The sequence below is a fragment of the Aquila chrysaetos genome, chromosome 8, assembly GCF_900496995.4.
Source record: "Aquila chrysaetos chrysaetos chromosome 8, bAquChr1.4, whole genome shotgun sequence".
In the NCBI taxonomy this organism is placed as follows: domain Eukaryota; kingdom Metazoa; phylum Chordata; class Aves; order Accipitriformes; family Accipitridae; genus Aquila; species Aquila chrysaetos.
In genome coordinates, this window is record NC_044011.1 from 37,124,180 (window position 1) to 37,132,123 (window position 7,944).

Consider the following 7,944-nt stretch of genomic DNA (forward strand, 5'->3'; position numbering starts at 1 on the left):
TGGCATGCAAAAATACAGCATTTCGACTTTGTCAGCCTGGCTTTGCTGCCTGTAAATCCTCCTAGCTCAAACTGTATGCGAGTGATGTGTGGACTTAATCTACTGAAAAGCCAAGAGCGCTCTGGCAGCGGCACGCTTCGGAGGGGCTCCAGAGGAGTTTGCAGCCTGTGGGATGCCATTATCCTCGTGCTGCTCACAGTCATGTTCATGCAGTGCCCTGGTTTATAATCCTGTGAAACAAATAGAAAAAAGGATGTTTTATCAGCAGAGGCCCAGGGGGAGGTGAGGGCATTAATTTTATTTGTGCATCTATCCACAGGAGGGAGACAAACAACAGACTTTCATAAATCTCCCTGCCTCTCACTGTACTTCAGGGGTATTTTTCCTCTGCTTACATTGTTCAACTTGAAAAAGGGCTGGCGGTTGGGTAGGTGAGCTAAGCCCAGGCTGGCTGATACAGCCCTGGATGCTGCGGAAGGGCAGGGATGCCGGGCTCACCGCAAGCAGCGACCGATGGGCTTGGTTTTTGGAGGGTTTGCTGTTCTGGCTCGGGGGCCGCAGAGGGGTAGACGGCTGCACAGCGAGCTGGAATCTCAGGCTGCTCTGCCTGCAGAAGTACTGGAAACGCTTCTTTGGTTGTTTTCATAAATCCAACTGCACCGTACAAAAGCCCGTATCGGCGGGAGGGGCGTTGACCCCAGCAAATGTGTCATTTTGGGTAATTTGCTGTTACGCTGTTTGTTTATCTTCTTCTCCCGGGTCTCGTGTCAGGCTCTTGCTCTTCTCCCTGCTGCTGGCAGCAAACTGGCCCCGAACCAACGCCTCCCCTTAGGATGCGGTGCTGTGTGCTCGGGCTCTGCAGCTGCCTGTCCACCTGCCTGCAGTTTCGAGAGACCTGGCAGCACTACTCCTTCCTTGCTTTGGGCAAACCTTTCCCATGTCATGCAGCAATGCGGGATGTTTCCTTCCAGCAGCAGGGAGCATCTCCCTGCAGCTGGGGCGCCTCTACCTGCCTTTATGGCAAATAACTCTCGGATTACCCTTTAATGCAGCCTGCTTTGCCTCTTGTTAGGCTTTCTGTGGCATATGGAAAAGCCTTCGGGTTTGATACGATGCAGCTGGTTAACAAGTCAGCTGTAGCAAGTTGCACCCTGAGGCAGATCAGCTGGAGAAACCTCCTTGTAGCTGGTGGAAATATAAACATTCAGGGCTGGGGTTGCTTTTTCTTTCCCCCTTCCTCCTTCGTTTAATTTTCTTACAAGCTGAGCTGGAGCCAGCTGTTCTCTGTCCAAGCAAAAATGTCTGCGAGGCTCAAGTTTTTATATATATATATATTTACTTCCTCTGCTCATAACGCAGCATCACGCGCTGCTCCGAAAAGTGCTCCACACATGTGGAGCACTTTTCGGAGCAGCGCGTGATGCTGCGTTATGAGCACGATGGAATTTTTACCCGCGTGTTTGACCCTAATTAATGCTAATTTCTGCCTGCTTCACCTTGGGGTAGTGATTTTTATTTCAGCTGCAGCTGTGGTACAGGTATGTCCCCGCCAGCTGTGCTGCCAGCCGGGCGGGAGGTTCTGCAGCTTAAATGTCAGCCCCCCTGCAAAGGGAGAAGAAGCTCGTGTGGGTGTAGGAGTTTCACATCGTTATATATGGTAGATAGGTGTTAGCTATAACTCGCCGTGCATCCCTCCTTGCTTGGCAAGCATCCCGTCTGCCCGCAAGCACTGCTCCTGCTCAACGGCTAAGAGCATCCCAGGGAAGCCGGGCATGGGTGTGAGCTCTGAGGATGCACCGAGTAGGATTTTTGTTTGTAATCACCTTGACTTTATTTTCTGGGCTCTTGGTTTTGCTACAAATCATTATAGCTGAGCCCCGGTGAGGAGCGGAGGTCTGAGGTGCGGTAGCTGGTGGGAATGGCTGAAGGGATGCTGCCTGCCCACGCTGGTGCAGGGTCGGGTTCAGGCTGCCCATGCCCTGTTATTTTCCATTAAATAGCCTTAAAGAGAAACCCCTGCACCAGGCACCTGCTCCTACCATCCCCTTGCACAAGCATCCCATGGGGAAGCAGGATGGATAAAGGGTAAAGAGGGCCTGGGTGGCCTGACGGCCATGGGAATGGGTCCATGGTGAGACCACCTGGGCAGGGTGGAGGGTCCTATTTTCTAACTGATTTTAGAATGAGCTGCTAAAAAAGAGCTTAGAAAAAAACAACAACACAAAAACCCAAAGCCCCAGCTGGCGATGGTGATATTTCCTCCTCGGCGCACGCTGAATCCACGCTGATGAAGATCTCTAGGTATCCCCAGAGTCGTCCTTTAGAGATAACTCATCTTGGGGCCTCCACCACCCACACGGAGAGGAGAGATTTCCTGGCGCGTGGGTGGCTCGCTTTTTCTTCTGCAGAAAACCCAAGTTTACTCGCTTTTCACCCTTTGCCATCGTGCCGTGCCTCGGTGGCGAGCCGGGGTCTGGGGCTTGCTCTCTCCCAGATCCTCCATCCCTCGCTGGTGGCAACCCATCCCCAAGTAGCCCTGGCCGAGCCTGTCCTGCCGGCAGCACCTCTCCACAGGCGCTCGGCAGAGGCCAAATTTCTTAATTGCAGTTTTTAAGGCATTAAAAAAAGTTTGAGGTTGTTCAAAGTTGCAGGCACCTCACTAATTAGTTAGACACACGCTAACGAAGCAGCGGTCCTGGTTCCCATAGAGGCAAGGCATTAAAGTCACCCAAGGCAGTGTCACTCAGCCCATTAGGGACAACAAATAACTTCACCTACCTTGAAATACCCATTAACTGGGTAACAAATTAACTTGGGCCAGCAGTGAATCAAAGTGACAGCCCCCGGGGGATGCCCCAGCCCTGGCCCAGGGACAACTTGGGTCATGACGGGACAGTTCTCAGCCGCCACTGCCTCCAGAAGAGGCTGGTGCTGCTGAGGGACCGTCCCTTGGTCCGTCACCACATCACCATCACCACTGCGGACATGTGAAGAATAGCGACATCCCGCATAGAGATGGTTTAGGTGTTTCTTTCTCAAACATATATATATTTAAAAAAAACCCCCACCCTATTTATATATATATAACCTTTGCATGTTCAGAGTAGCGACTAGGGCCAGGGAGCAAGCGGGTGGAGGAGTAATGGTTCTATTTTGTTTTGGTTTTTTTAAATTCAGTGGCTCAATGCTCACCTGGGGTGTGGAAGACCCCGGTCCCTGCCCGGCACGGAGGATGTGGACCCAAGGTGCGGGGAAGGCAATTGCCCGGTTGCTCCAACAGAGTCACCTTTTGGGTGGGAGAGGGGTTGGGATGGGCAGGGTTCGGGGCTTTTTGGCGCTGGTGACGTCACCCGCAGGTGCCTGAGCCCGGTGGCAGCTCTGTGCACGTCCCACGGCTGCTCTCACCACATCTGTGCCCAGCTGCCTGCCTCGGCGCAGGCTGCTGTAACCCACGTGTGCCTCCTGCTCGTCCCGCTCCGCCGGGCAGCCCGTCCATCCCCGAGCCTCTCCAGCTCTCCTTCGGGTCCCCGGCCAGGAAAACCTCCTCCTCTCCTTCCTCTTTCTTCTTCCCCGGCCCCCGTGCCACCTTGGAGGCACCTCGGGTGCTGTGTCTGCTCCCGCGCTCCTGGGGCTAAAAGCCGGCGGTGCTCGGCAGAGAGCGCGGCACCGCGCCGCGGTAAAGGTCAGGCTCCAAACCCGGCTCAGATAAAAACTCGTATTTAAGGCATGTGGCTTAAACTTGATTTTATCTGCCGGCGCTGAGTGAAATAACATTTATCACAATGGGTTGGAGAAGAAGAAGAAGTCGTCATTTTTTTCCGTTGGTGTGTTGTATAGTTAAAAATGGGTTTGCTGGGCAGCTGCTTGTCAGGGGGGTGTTTTGGGGGTTGTTTTTCTTCACAATACCGGGGGTTTTTTCAGCCTGCTGGGGCTGTGCCGGCAGCATCAGGGGTCCTTCCTCCCCAGCCGGGCACCATCTCCTTTCCTTCATCCCTCCTCCCCGCATGCTTCCCGGTGGCAGTGACAGTCTGCTGGGAGAGCGCAGAGGGAGGGCTGGTGGGAGATGCAGCTGGCCAGTGCTGGCCATCGCTGGGAGACCGGGATGCCGCGTGGCATGGGATCTCCACCGTCCTCATTATTCATCCCTCTCCGCCTCCCCTCTAATTTCTCCCATCTAATTTCCATCTGGGAGACAAGAAAGTGCCCTAGGGCTGGTGGCATCGCCGCAACACGGATGCCAGCGGGTCCGAGGGGAGTTTTGCTAATTGGCCGTTAGCGCGTGCCGGTGCCGTAGGATGAGGGCTGAGATGTGGCATCCCCGACCCGGCATCCCCGAGGGGCTGGGGGATGGATGCTCTGGGGACCGAGGCAGCGGTGAAAGGACGGTTTGCAAACTCCACCTCTCTCCATCCACGTCCACTGACGAGTGCCGCGCTGGACTGCCAAAAATTAGATGACCTTTGGGATGTGGCTTCGGTGCAAATACCTCTTAGATGGTTCACAACAATAGGAACGAGGACAAAGTCAAAACAGATTTGTTCCAGGAGGCTGGTGCCGTGATTCACGGGGGAAAAATGCGCTCGGAGAAAGAGGGGGTGAAGCCGGCGGCTGTTGTGGCCCTCCAAAAAATCCTGGGCACGCGTGAGCCCTACAAACGCACCGCAATCACTGGCTTAAATTTAGGTGTTTGAAAGGACAGGCTGTTCTTGCACAGCACTTTCCCCATCACCTTTCTGTTCACATGAGCCACCCACACAGAAACCAAAATGAACAAGGAGGAGAAAATAGACGCAGCATCTGCCTGCCGGCCGCGTGCCCCCCCAGCAGCCCTGGTGCCCCCGCAAGTGACCCCCCCTCGCTCTGCCACAGCGCCGGGAGCCCCCGGGATGCTCTGCAGTCCCCGATGGAGGGGCGAAGCCTCGGGTAGCTCCCAGATCCGAGGGGAAGTGCTCGGGAAGCGGGTGGTCCCTCGCAGAGTCATGCTGGCTCTGTGCCGCGGGTGCCGCTGCCGGAGGGCCAGGAAAGGAGGCACAAGCCTAATTTTCAGCCTGGCTTCTGCCTCGCCGATGGGACCCCGATGTGGAAAGGCGACGGTGCTGCCAAGCCGGCAGGAGGGACCCTCGAACCCTTCCCTTCTGCTGCTGGTCCCTGCCTTCAAATTTTTCCCAAATGAGTTTTCCCAAATTATTTTTTCCCGCACAAACATTCACAGGTCCTTTTCTTTCCCATCATGTCGGAGTGGCAGGAAGGGGATGGGCACAGAGCCACCAGAGCTGGGGCTGCTGCCGGGAGGGCAGCCAGGTTTGCTCCGGCAGCGGGCGAGATCGACGTGTCGGACCGTCCCAGGCTTTTGCACATCAGCCACGTGCGGGGCTGGTTTTGGGGTTGGGCAGGGGGATTTCAGCCCTGGCACGTCCTGCAAGGGATGGGTTACAACCCTAGCGCAAACTTTTGGGAGCCGGAGCCGCCTTCCCGCCTCTCTCTGAACCAGTTTTGCCATCCACCTAGAGAAATTACGGCGCTCTCCCCAGCTCTCACCGGTGGCAGAGAGCTGCCAGCGCCAGCGGATGGAGCGGCATTCATCACGGAGGGCAGGGTCACCCCGAAAGCTGGGAGCACACATTCATCATCCGGGCGCCTGGGCGGCGTGTGACCCCGTCAGTGGCGAGGAGGAGGCGTTTGGGCTAATGAGCCCCTCCGAGGCCCGGGGAGGGGGAAACGGAGCCGGTTCCCCAAAGGTTTGCAGCAGGGTCATCCTCTGCAGCCCATCTCGGCGCCGGTGGCCTCGGTGGCGACGGCAGGGCAGGGGAGCCCCGGCCGGGGCTGATAAAGGCACACCCTTCCAGTGGCAGCTGGGGGACAAGATGTCCCCAGGCGTCACGGGCTGCTCGCCGAGATCTCGGCCGGCTCAGCTCGCCCGCCGCCGCAAGCCGGGCTGCTTCGCCGGGGCTCCCGGGGCTTTTGCCGGGGCTTATTTTCATTTCCCTGATAAAATTCCCTCCCTTGCAGCGGAGGAAGGCGAACGGCACCAGCTGCCCCAGGAGTTAGCAAAAGTGTCGGCCATCTGTGTTTTTATAAGGGCGTTTATTGACTCACGCGAGGGCTGGATGTCAAAACGGACGCCAGCACCGGCCTCAGGCTTCACGCACGAGTCGACGTTTGCACGGTAGCTGGTGGCGAGGCGTTGAAAGGCGAGGCGTTGGCCAGAGAGAAGAGTCCCCCCGCTTTTGGGCCCGTGACGCTGGGCGGGATGGGCGGGGGGGGGGCCCATGGGCCGCCCCAGCATCTGCTCCATCAGCAAAGCTCAGCTCCAGGGGCGGCTGTGCCGGGTCCTTCCTCTCTGCACCGCGCTGGGGGTTTATCCACCAGCCGGCGACGCTGCTGCCGCCGCTCAGAGAACGCACCGGCTCCCGTCCCCGCGCCGTGCTGGGGTGCCCCGGGGTGCTCCCCCCCGCCTCCCGCGCCGTCCCCCTCTTCCAGCCAGTTGTTCGGAGCCTCCGTCCCCCGTCCCGGGCCATCCGCCAGCACGACGGACCCGCGGGAGCAGAGGCGGGCGATGGAGCCGCGTGGCCCCGGTCACCTCCCTGCGCCGTAAAACCAGCCCCGGCTGTGTCCCCCGACGCCGCGCGGCCAGGAGCGACCCCCAGCTTCGCCTGTGGGCTCCGGGGTCGGGGGCCGGGGGCTGCAGCCCCCGCGGGAGGCCCGGCCGCCCTCCCTGGCGCGGGCGATGGGGCCGGAGGAAGCTGTGGTCGGCAGCTCCCGGCTGGCAGGGCGCAGGTTTGCGTTAGTCTAGTCACCACAAAATAATATTGTGATTGTTCATGCAAAACATATCGTAAATGAGGCTGCCGGGGTTTGGGGTTTTGTTGTTTTTTTTTTTCTTTTTTTTCTTTTTTCTTTTTTTTTTCTTCCACGGTAAAATTGGGTGCTGCCAGGCTGACACCGATTGCCAGGGGCCGCTGGCCTCCCTCCTGCCCCGGGACCCCAGCACCGCACGGCAGCCGGGGCAGACGCCGCGCACCCACAGCCTCACGCCGAGGTGGGGAGCAGGGGGTGGCAGTGGTGGTGGGGGTGTGTGTGCGTGTGCACACGTGCGTGCACGCAGTGCAAGGGGTGCAGTGGGAGGGGGTGTGCGGTGCAGGGGTGTGCACCAGGCGGTGCAGGGAGTGGGGTGTTTGCAGGGTGCAAGGAGGGTGCTCTTTAAAGGGTGCGGGGGTGTGCAGTGCATGGGGTGTGCAGTGCATGGGGTGTGCGTGTGCAAGGGGCTGCGTGTGTGCAAGGGGCTGCATGCAGGAGTGTGTAATGCGTGGGTGTGCATGGGGCAGTGTGTGTGCAAGGGGCTGCATGCAGGAGTGTGTAATGTGGGTGCGTGCATGGGACAGCGTGTGTGCAAGGGACAGCGTGTGTTCATGGGACAGCGTGTGTGCAAGGGGCTGCCCGCAGGCGTGCGTAGCGCGCGTGTGTCCGCGGGGCAAGCGCGTGTGCCCGGGGCCGCGCGCCGGAGCGCCTAACGCGCCCGCGCAGCGCAAGCCCGCGGGCGTAAGGGGGGGCGCCGCCGCCCCCGCCCCCGCCGCCGCGCGTGCAAGGGGCGTGCAAAGGTGCGTGTGCACCGAGCACGCGTGCGTGCGTACGTACTACGGGGTGGTGGGGGTGGTGGTGGTGGTGGAGGGAGGGGGCGGTGCGCACGTGACACGCGCGCGCTGTGCGGACGGGGTGCGAGTGCGCGGTGTTGGGGGGGGGGGGGGGGAACGGGCAGCGCGCGCTCCCCCCCCAGCGCAGGTGTGGTGCGCGGTTACCGGCGCGGGACCGGCGAGCGGAGGAGCGCAGCGGCGGTGAGGGCGGGTACCCGCCCTCACCGCCGCTGCGCTCCTCCGCTCGCCGGTCCCGCGCCGGGGCGCGGCGGCGCTGTAAACACGGGGCGGGGTTGGAGGCGGTACAGGAGCC